The sequence below is a fragment of the Convolutriloba macropyga genome, chromosome 11, assembly GCF_964194025.1.
Source record: "Convolutriloba macropyga chromosome 11, txConMacr16.3, whole genome shotgun sequence".
Taxonomy (NCBI): Eukaryota; Metazoa; Xenacoelomorpha; order Acoela; family Convolutidae; genus Convolutriloba; species Convolutriloba macropyga.
In genome coordinates, this window is record NC_134478.1 from 52,151,202 (window position 1) to 52,158,725 (window position 7,524).

Sequence of the window (7,524 nt, forward strand, 5' to 3'; positions counted from 1 at the left end):
TCTATTCGATTATTGCGCTATGATAAGAATAATGATTTTTGGAGCGCTTTTCGTGTTTTCTGAATCAGGCAAAGTGATGAACTGAAATTACAACCTTAAATTAGGATAATCAAAATTCTGATTGCCTGATCGCATTTTATAAATTTTCTTTGCTTATCTTTTTCTTGTGTTCAGTCTCCAGTTTCTGTTGCTGGGAGCTCTCTCTCTCTCTCTCTCTCTCTCTCTCTCTCTCTCTCTCTGTCTTTCTCTTTTTGCTGTTCTCTTCTTTCGCCCTTTAAACTCCTTGCTGTCATATGTTCGATGATTGGGCTATGATGAGAAAATGATTTTCGCAGCTCTTCTCTTGTTTTCTTCTGAATCATGCAATTTGATGAACTGAAATTATAATCTTAAATTAGGATAATCAAAATTCTGATTGCCTGATTTCCTTTTATAAGTTTTCTTTGCTTATCTTTTCCTTGTGTTCAGTCTCCAGTTTTTGTTATTGGGAGCTCTCTCTCTCTCTCTCTCTTTCTCTCTCTCTCTCTCTCTCTGTGTGTGTGTCTTTCTCTTTTTGCTGTTCTCTTTTTTTGCCCTTTAAACTCCTTGTTGTCGTATGTTCAATGATTGCACTATGACGAGAAAAATGATTTTCGCAGCGCTACAATGATTTTTCAGTAATGGAAAGCTCTAGAAAAGGTGTTCAATGGTTAATGCTTGGGCCAATATCATTTATGACTGCGTCATGCAAGCCAAATATAGCCTCTGTTAATGTTAAAAATATTATGATGTGTGTTCCCTTAAGGGAGATTAAGGATGGAGAGGAACTAACTGAGTCATATCAAAATCATTTTTTGGTCCCAACAATCAGTATTGTCTATGTCCGTATAAAAGCCGCCATGGAAATCCGTTTCCTGAGATAGAAGTTAAACCAAGAAAGGGTTATAAGCAAAGTAAAGTAAAAAAAGCAAAAAAATCGGTCCAGCGTCGCGCCAAAGTTTTCCTGCCCGCTTAAAAATGTTCTTCCCCGAAGAAAAATTAACTGACACCAGAATACTTAACCTATGAATCTCTCTTCGGTTCACTTGATTATACTAAAAAGGGTTAAAACTCGCTATGTCTTCAGTTGGGACTCAAAGCAATGACGAAAATCTTCCTCCTGATGGATCTGAATCTGACGTTTTTTTGAATCGGCCAACAGCTGGCAGCAATTTCAAGCAGAAAATCTTGTTTGCTCATCGCCTGCAAATTTACGTAGTTTTGAAGATGAAAATGCGCCCAATGACTTAGTTGATCAGAACTTGCCTGAGCTTAGGTGCTTAAGTAGTTTTCTTTACGAGGGAACTGATATATCTCATGATGATTTTTTGCAAAAATTTTCTAAGATTTCGATTAAGCATAAGCTCTCGGACTCGGCAAGAAATGACTTCGTGAAACTTTTGCCAGCGTTTTGCCCTATCCCAACAATTTTTTTGCGGAAATTGCGTCTTCAAATCTCCCGTTAGTGTTAACAACATCTTTCGGTGCCTCAAAATTGCTTATTGTTGACTTAGTTCCTCAGGTAAATCAAATAGTTAAAAAACATTTTTCCTATATACAGCGATCATAGTCTAGTTCCTGCTTCCGACGCTTTCTGTAACTTTGAACTTCAGCTTGTATTTAATACCGACGGAGCGCCAGTTTTTAAATCAAAAAAGTTGTCAGTATGGCCAATTTGGGTACACATATTCAATTTGCCTCCAGTGTTTAGGTCATCCTATGCTAATATATGCTTCTTGGATTGTGGTACGGCGAATCGAAGCCTGATTTTACCTAACTCTTAAAAAGAATTTGCTTTGAGTTAGAAAGTTATTCCAGTGGAGTAAATCTAGAGGCATATGGGCGAGTGTTTTTCCGTTACAGAAGTATTGTTTGTGATGCACCAGCGACGGCGTACGTCTTGTGTATGAAGCAGCATATGGGTTACCAAAGTTCTCCCCATTGTTTCATAAAAGGTTTCCACCAGAGTAAAAGAATACTCTTCAAGGTCTCTAAGGCTTTTTTTCTCCGCAAGAATGATACGTTCAGAGATTTTGGTGAAACAGCTAATCAAAAGCAAATAACTGTTAATGGCGTAAAATCTCTAACCCCTCTCATTAAGTTTTTTAACTTGCCGTGAGATTGTCCTATTGATCCCATGCATCAAGTGTTTTTAGGCACCGGAAAAGCTCTTTCAAAATTTCTCATTTCATTAGCAAAAGGAAAAAAATTAAAAGAGCTCGGATATCGTGTTTCGAAATGCTGTATACCCTTCGATATACTTCATCGAACAAAAAATTGAAAGATTTGTCATTTTGGCAAGCGTTTGACTTCAAACACTTTTTTTCATATTGGCCCACTCGTCATCGATAATTTAGGTATCTCAAATCTTCATCTGGAGAGTTTTTGTAAGTTAAGTTTTGCTATAAGATTTTTATCAGATGGCAATTTTGCTGTTACAAACCTTGAACCGCTGAATTATTGATTAACTCTTTCTTTGAAAACTTTATTGAGTTATATGGGGCCGAGTCCCAATCATACAATTTCCAAACAATGCGACATTTAGTAGAACAAGTCCGAAGAAATGGTCCACTCTGGCTTTTTTCTGCTTTTTGCTTTGAGTCGGCTAATCACCAACTTCTATCAGCACTTTCTGGAACAATAAAAAAACCTGAAAAAATGGTTGAACGTTTCCTAAACTACGAAATAAGATTCTGTACCAGGAACTAAAGTCGTTTTATGTTGCATCAAAACTAAAACCAAAACATTTTAAACTTAATGATCCTTGTCATATGACCTTTGATGGCAAGCGTGACTTGCTCGCCCTTCTAAATAGGCTAATCTGTACACGAGTTTTGAAGTAATTTGAATGTTTCTTGTGTCTTCTGAGTTAATTTATTTTGACTCTTGCTTTTTCTTTTAACTTGTTGATGTTGTCTTTTTTAGGTTGGTTGTAGAATCAGCCTGTTTCCTTTTTTTGCCTTTGTAGATAAAGAATGTGGTATAATAATCATTGATTTTTCAACTTGTTCCCATATATTCGATAGTTGCGCTATGATGAGAAAATTGTTTCTCGGAGTGCTTTTGTCTTTTGATTGAATTTATTCTGACTCTTGGTTTTTCTGTATATTGTTTGATTTGGATTGGTTGCTGTTGTTGCAGATAAATGTAGAATCAACTCTTCGACGTTGTCTTAGTTTGGTTGTAGAATCAGCCTCTTTCTTCATTTGTGAATTTGTGCATAAAATGTTTTATAGTAATAGTTGATTTTTCAACTTCTTCCAAATTATTCGATGGTTGTTCTTTGATGAGAAAGTTTGTTCTCGGAGTGCGTTTTTGGTTTTGTCCTCGATCAGGCAAAGTGATGAAATTACAACCGTAAGTTGGTAATCAAAATTCTGATGGCCTGATTCTCTTGTGTATTTCCTTTGTGTCTCTCTTCGTTGCGTTCAATCTTCAGTTTTTGTTACTTTGAGCGCGCGTGCCCTTTGTCTGGAGGTGTGTCTCGGCTGATTTCCTGCTTGTTCTTTCGTTTTGTTTTGTTTTTCATTTGTCTCTTGGATTCTATTCGATTATTGCGCTATGATGAGAAAACTGTTTTTCGAGCGCTTTTCGTCTTTTCTCCTGAATCAGGTAATGTGATGGACTGAAATTACAACCTTAAGTTAGGATAATCAAAATTCTGATTGCCTGGTTGTTACATGTGTTTGCTTTGCTTCTTTCTTCTTCAGGTTCACTTTTCAGTTTTTGTTGCTTTGAGCTCGCATGCTCTTTGTCTGTAGTTCTTTCTCGGCTGGTTTCCTACTTGTTCTCTCGTTTTGTATTTTTATTTGTTTCTTGGCTTCTGTTCGATTATTGCGCTAAGGTGAGAAAAATGATTTTCGGAGCGCTTTTCGTGTTTTCTGAATCAAGCAAAGTGATGAACTGAAATTATAACCTTAAGTTAGGATAATCAAATTTCTGATTGCCTGATTGCCTTTTATAAATTTTCTTTGCTTAGCTTCTCCTTGTGTTCAGTCTCCCGTTTTTGTTGCTGGGTGCTCTCTATCTCTCTCTCTCTCTCTCTCTCTCTCTCTCTCTCTGTCTTTCTCTGTTTGTTGTTCTCTTTTTGCCCTTTAAACTCCTTGTTGTCATATGTTCGATGATTGCGCTATGATGATAAAAATGATTGTCAGAGCGCTTTTCTTGTTTTCTCTTGAATCAGGCAATGTGATGAACTGAAATTATAACCTTAAGTTAGGATAATCAAAAATCTGATTGCCTGATTGACTTTTATAAATTTTCTTCGCTTAGCTTTTCCTTGTGTTCAGTCTCCAGTTTTTGTTGCTGGGAGCTCTCTCTCTCTCTCTCTCTCTCTCTCTCTCTCTGTCTTTCTTTGTTTGCTGTTCTCTTTTTGCTTTTTAAACTCCTTGTTTTCATATGTTCGATGATCGCTCTCCGAAGAGAAAAATGATTTTTGAAGCGTGTTTTTGGTTTTGTCCTCGATCAGAAAAAGTGATGAACTGAAATTACAACTTAAGTTAGGATAATCAAAGTTCTGAATGCCTGATTGTCTCATGTGTTTCCTTGGCTTTTCTTTTCGTTGGGTTCACTCTTTAGTTTTTGTTGCTTTGAGCTCGCGTGCTCTTTGTCTGTAGGCCTGTCTCGGCTGATTTCCTGCCTGTTCTTTCATTTTGTTTTGTTTTTCATTCGTTTCTTGGCTTCTATTCGATTTTTGCGCTATGATAAGAATAATGATTTTTGGAGCGCTTTTCGTGTTTTCTGAATCAGGCAAAGTGATGAACTGAAATTGCAACCTTAAATTAGGATAATAAAAATTCTGATTGCCTGATTGCCTATTATAAATTTTTCTTTGCTTATCTTTTCCTTGTGTTCAGTCTCCAGTTTTTGTTATTGGGAGCTCTCTCTCTCTCTCTCTCTCTCTCTCTCTGTGTGTGTGTGTGTGTGTGTGTGTGTGTGTGTGTGTGTCTTTCTCTTTTTGCTGTTCTCTTTTTTTGCCCTTTCAACTCCTTGTTGTCATATGTTCAATAATTGCGCTATGATGAGAAAAATGATTTTTGCAGCCCTTTTCTTGTTTTCTTCTGAATCAGGCAATGTGATGAACTGAAAATATAATCTTAAATTAAAATAATCAAAATTCTGATTGCCTGATTGCCTTTTATAAATTTTCTTTGATTATCATTTCCTTGTGTTCAGTCTCCAGTTTTTTTGCTGGGAGCTCTCTCTCTCTCTCTCTCTCTCTTCTCTCTCTCTCTCTCTCTCTCTCTCTGTCTTTCTCTTTTTGCTGTTCACTTTTTTTGCCCTTTGAACTCCTTGTTGTAATATGTTCGATGATTGCGCTATGTTGAGAAAAAGGATTTTCGGAGCGCTTTTCTTTTTTTTCTCCTGAATCAGGCAATGTGATGAACTGAAATTATAACCTTAAGTTTAGTACAATCAAAATACTGATTGCCTGATTGCCTTTTTCAAATTTTCTTTGCTAATCTTTTCCTTTTGTTCAGTCTCCAGGTTTTGTTGCAGGGAGCTCTCTCTCTCTCTCTCTCTCTCTCTCTCTGTCTTTCTCTGTTGCTGTTCTCTTTGTGCTTTTTAAAATCTTTGTCAAATGTTCGCTGATCACGCTCCGAAGAGAAAAATGATTTTTGAAGCGCGTTTCTGGTTTTCTCCTCGATCAGGCAAAGTGATGAATGAAATATAACCGTCAGTTTAAGGTAATGAAAATCTGATATTGCCTGATTGCCTTTTATGTGTTTTCTTTTCCCTTTATCTTTGTAACAATCACTCTTGAGTTTGTGTTGCTTTACGGCCACGTGCTCTCTCTTTTCGTTGTTTCTTTTTTCTTGCTCTCTGTCTCTCCTGTCTCTTGCTCTCTCTCTCTCTCTCTCTCTCTCTCTCTCTTTCTCTCTCGCTCTCTCCCTCTCTCTCTCTCTCTCTCTCTCTCTCTCTCTCTCTGTCAATCTTGCTCTCTCTCTCTCTCTCTCTCTCTCTCTCTCTTGCTCTCTCTCTCCCTCTGCTTTTTCTTCCTTTCTGTTGTCCCTTTCACTTTCCTATCTCTCTCCTTTTTCTCGCTCTCTACTCTCTCTTCTCTCTCTCTCTCTCTCTCCTCTCTCTCTCTCTCTCTCTCTCTCTCTCTCTCTCTTTCTCGCTCTCTCAACTCTCTCTCTCTCTCTCTCTCTCTCTCTCTCTCCTCTCTTCTCTTCTTCTCGATCTCTCAACTCTCTCTCTCTCTTCTCTTCTCTCTCTCTCTCTCTCTCGCTCTCTCTCCTTGTTGCCCTCCGGGCATTTGTTCCTTTTCTTTGCCCTATGGCAAAAATTTTTTCTCTCTAGGATTGCCTTCCGGGCAAATTCGGTTTCGCTCGTTCGTTTTTGTTTCTCTCGCTCTGCGCTCGCTCGTTTTTCTTTCGCTTTCTTTCACGCTCGCTCGTCTTTGTTTCTCTCGCTTTGCGCTCGCTCGTTTATCGTTCCTTTGCTTTCACGCTCGTTCGTCTTTGTTTTCTCTCGATTTGGGCTCGCTCGTTTTTCGTTCACCTGCTTTCACGCTCGTTCGTATTTGTTTCGCTCGCTTTGCGATCGCTCGTTTTTCGTTCGCTTGCTTTCACGCTCGTTCGTCTTTATTTCGCTCGCTTTGGGGCTTGCTCGTTTTTGGTTCGCCTGCTTTCACGCACGTTCGTTTTTGTTTCGCTCGCTATGTGCTCGCTCGTTTTTCGTTCGTTTGCTTTCATGCTCGCTCGTTTTTCGTTCGCTCGCTTTCGCGCTCGTTCGTTTCTGTTTTGCGTGCTCGTTTTTTGTTCGCTTGCACCCCCCACCCTTCTCTGTGCCCCCTTTCTTGTGCATTTAGATGTTCATTTATGTTTCATTCTTTCAGTGCTATAACCCCACCCCTCTCGGTGCCCCCTTTCTGGTGCATTTAGATGTTCATTTATATGTTTGTCTCTTTCTTTCTTCAGCGCGATAACCCCCCGCCCTTGATTGTGACCCCTTCGCGCAGCGCGATAACCCCCGCCCTTGTTTGTGACCCCTTCGCGCATTAGTCTTAGCTCTTTCGGTCTTTTTTTTCTTTGGTGGCTAGAGATCAGGTGCGCTCCTTCTGGAGCATAGTTATGCACCGACTCTAGACATCAAAGAAACCAAAAAAGGGCCCACGCTCCAGCTAAGGCTACATTTCCGCCCTTGTTTGTGACCCCTTTTGCGCAGCGCGATAACCCCCCGCCCTTGTTTGTGACCCCTTCGCGCAATAAGTCTTAGCTCTTTAGGGTCTTTTTTTCTTTGGTGGCTAGAGATCAGGTGCGCTCCTTCTGGAGCATAGTAATGCACCGACTCTAGACAGCAAAGAAGCCAAAAAGGCCCGCGCTCAAGCTAAGACTAAAATTTCCGGACGCCCATTTTGCAAGGCTCTTGCAAGAATTCGTCGCTTATCTTGCAAGATCCTTGCAAAAATCAGACGCTTATCTTGCAAAATTCTTGCAAGACTTCGACGCTTATCTTGCAAGAGTCTTGCAAGAGTTCGATGCCTATCTTGCAAGAATCTTA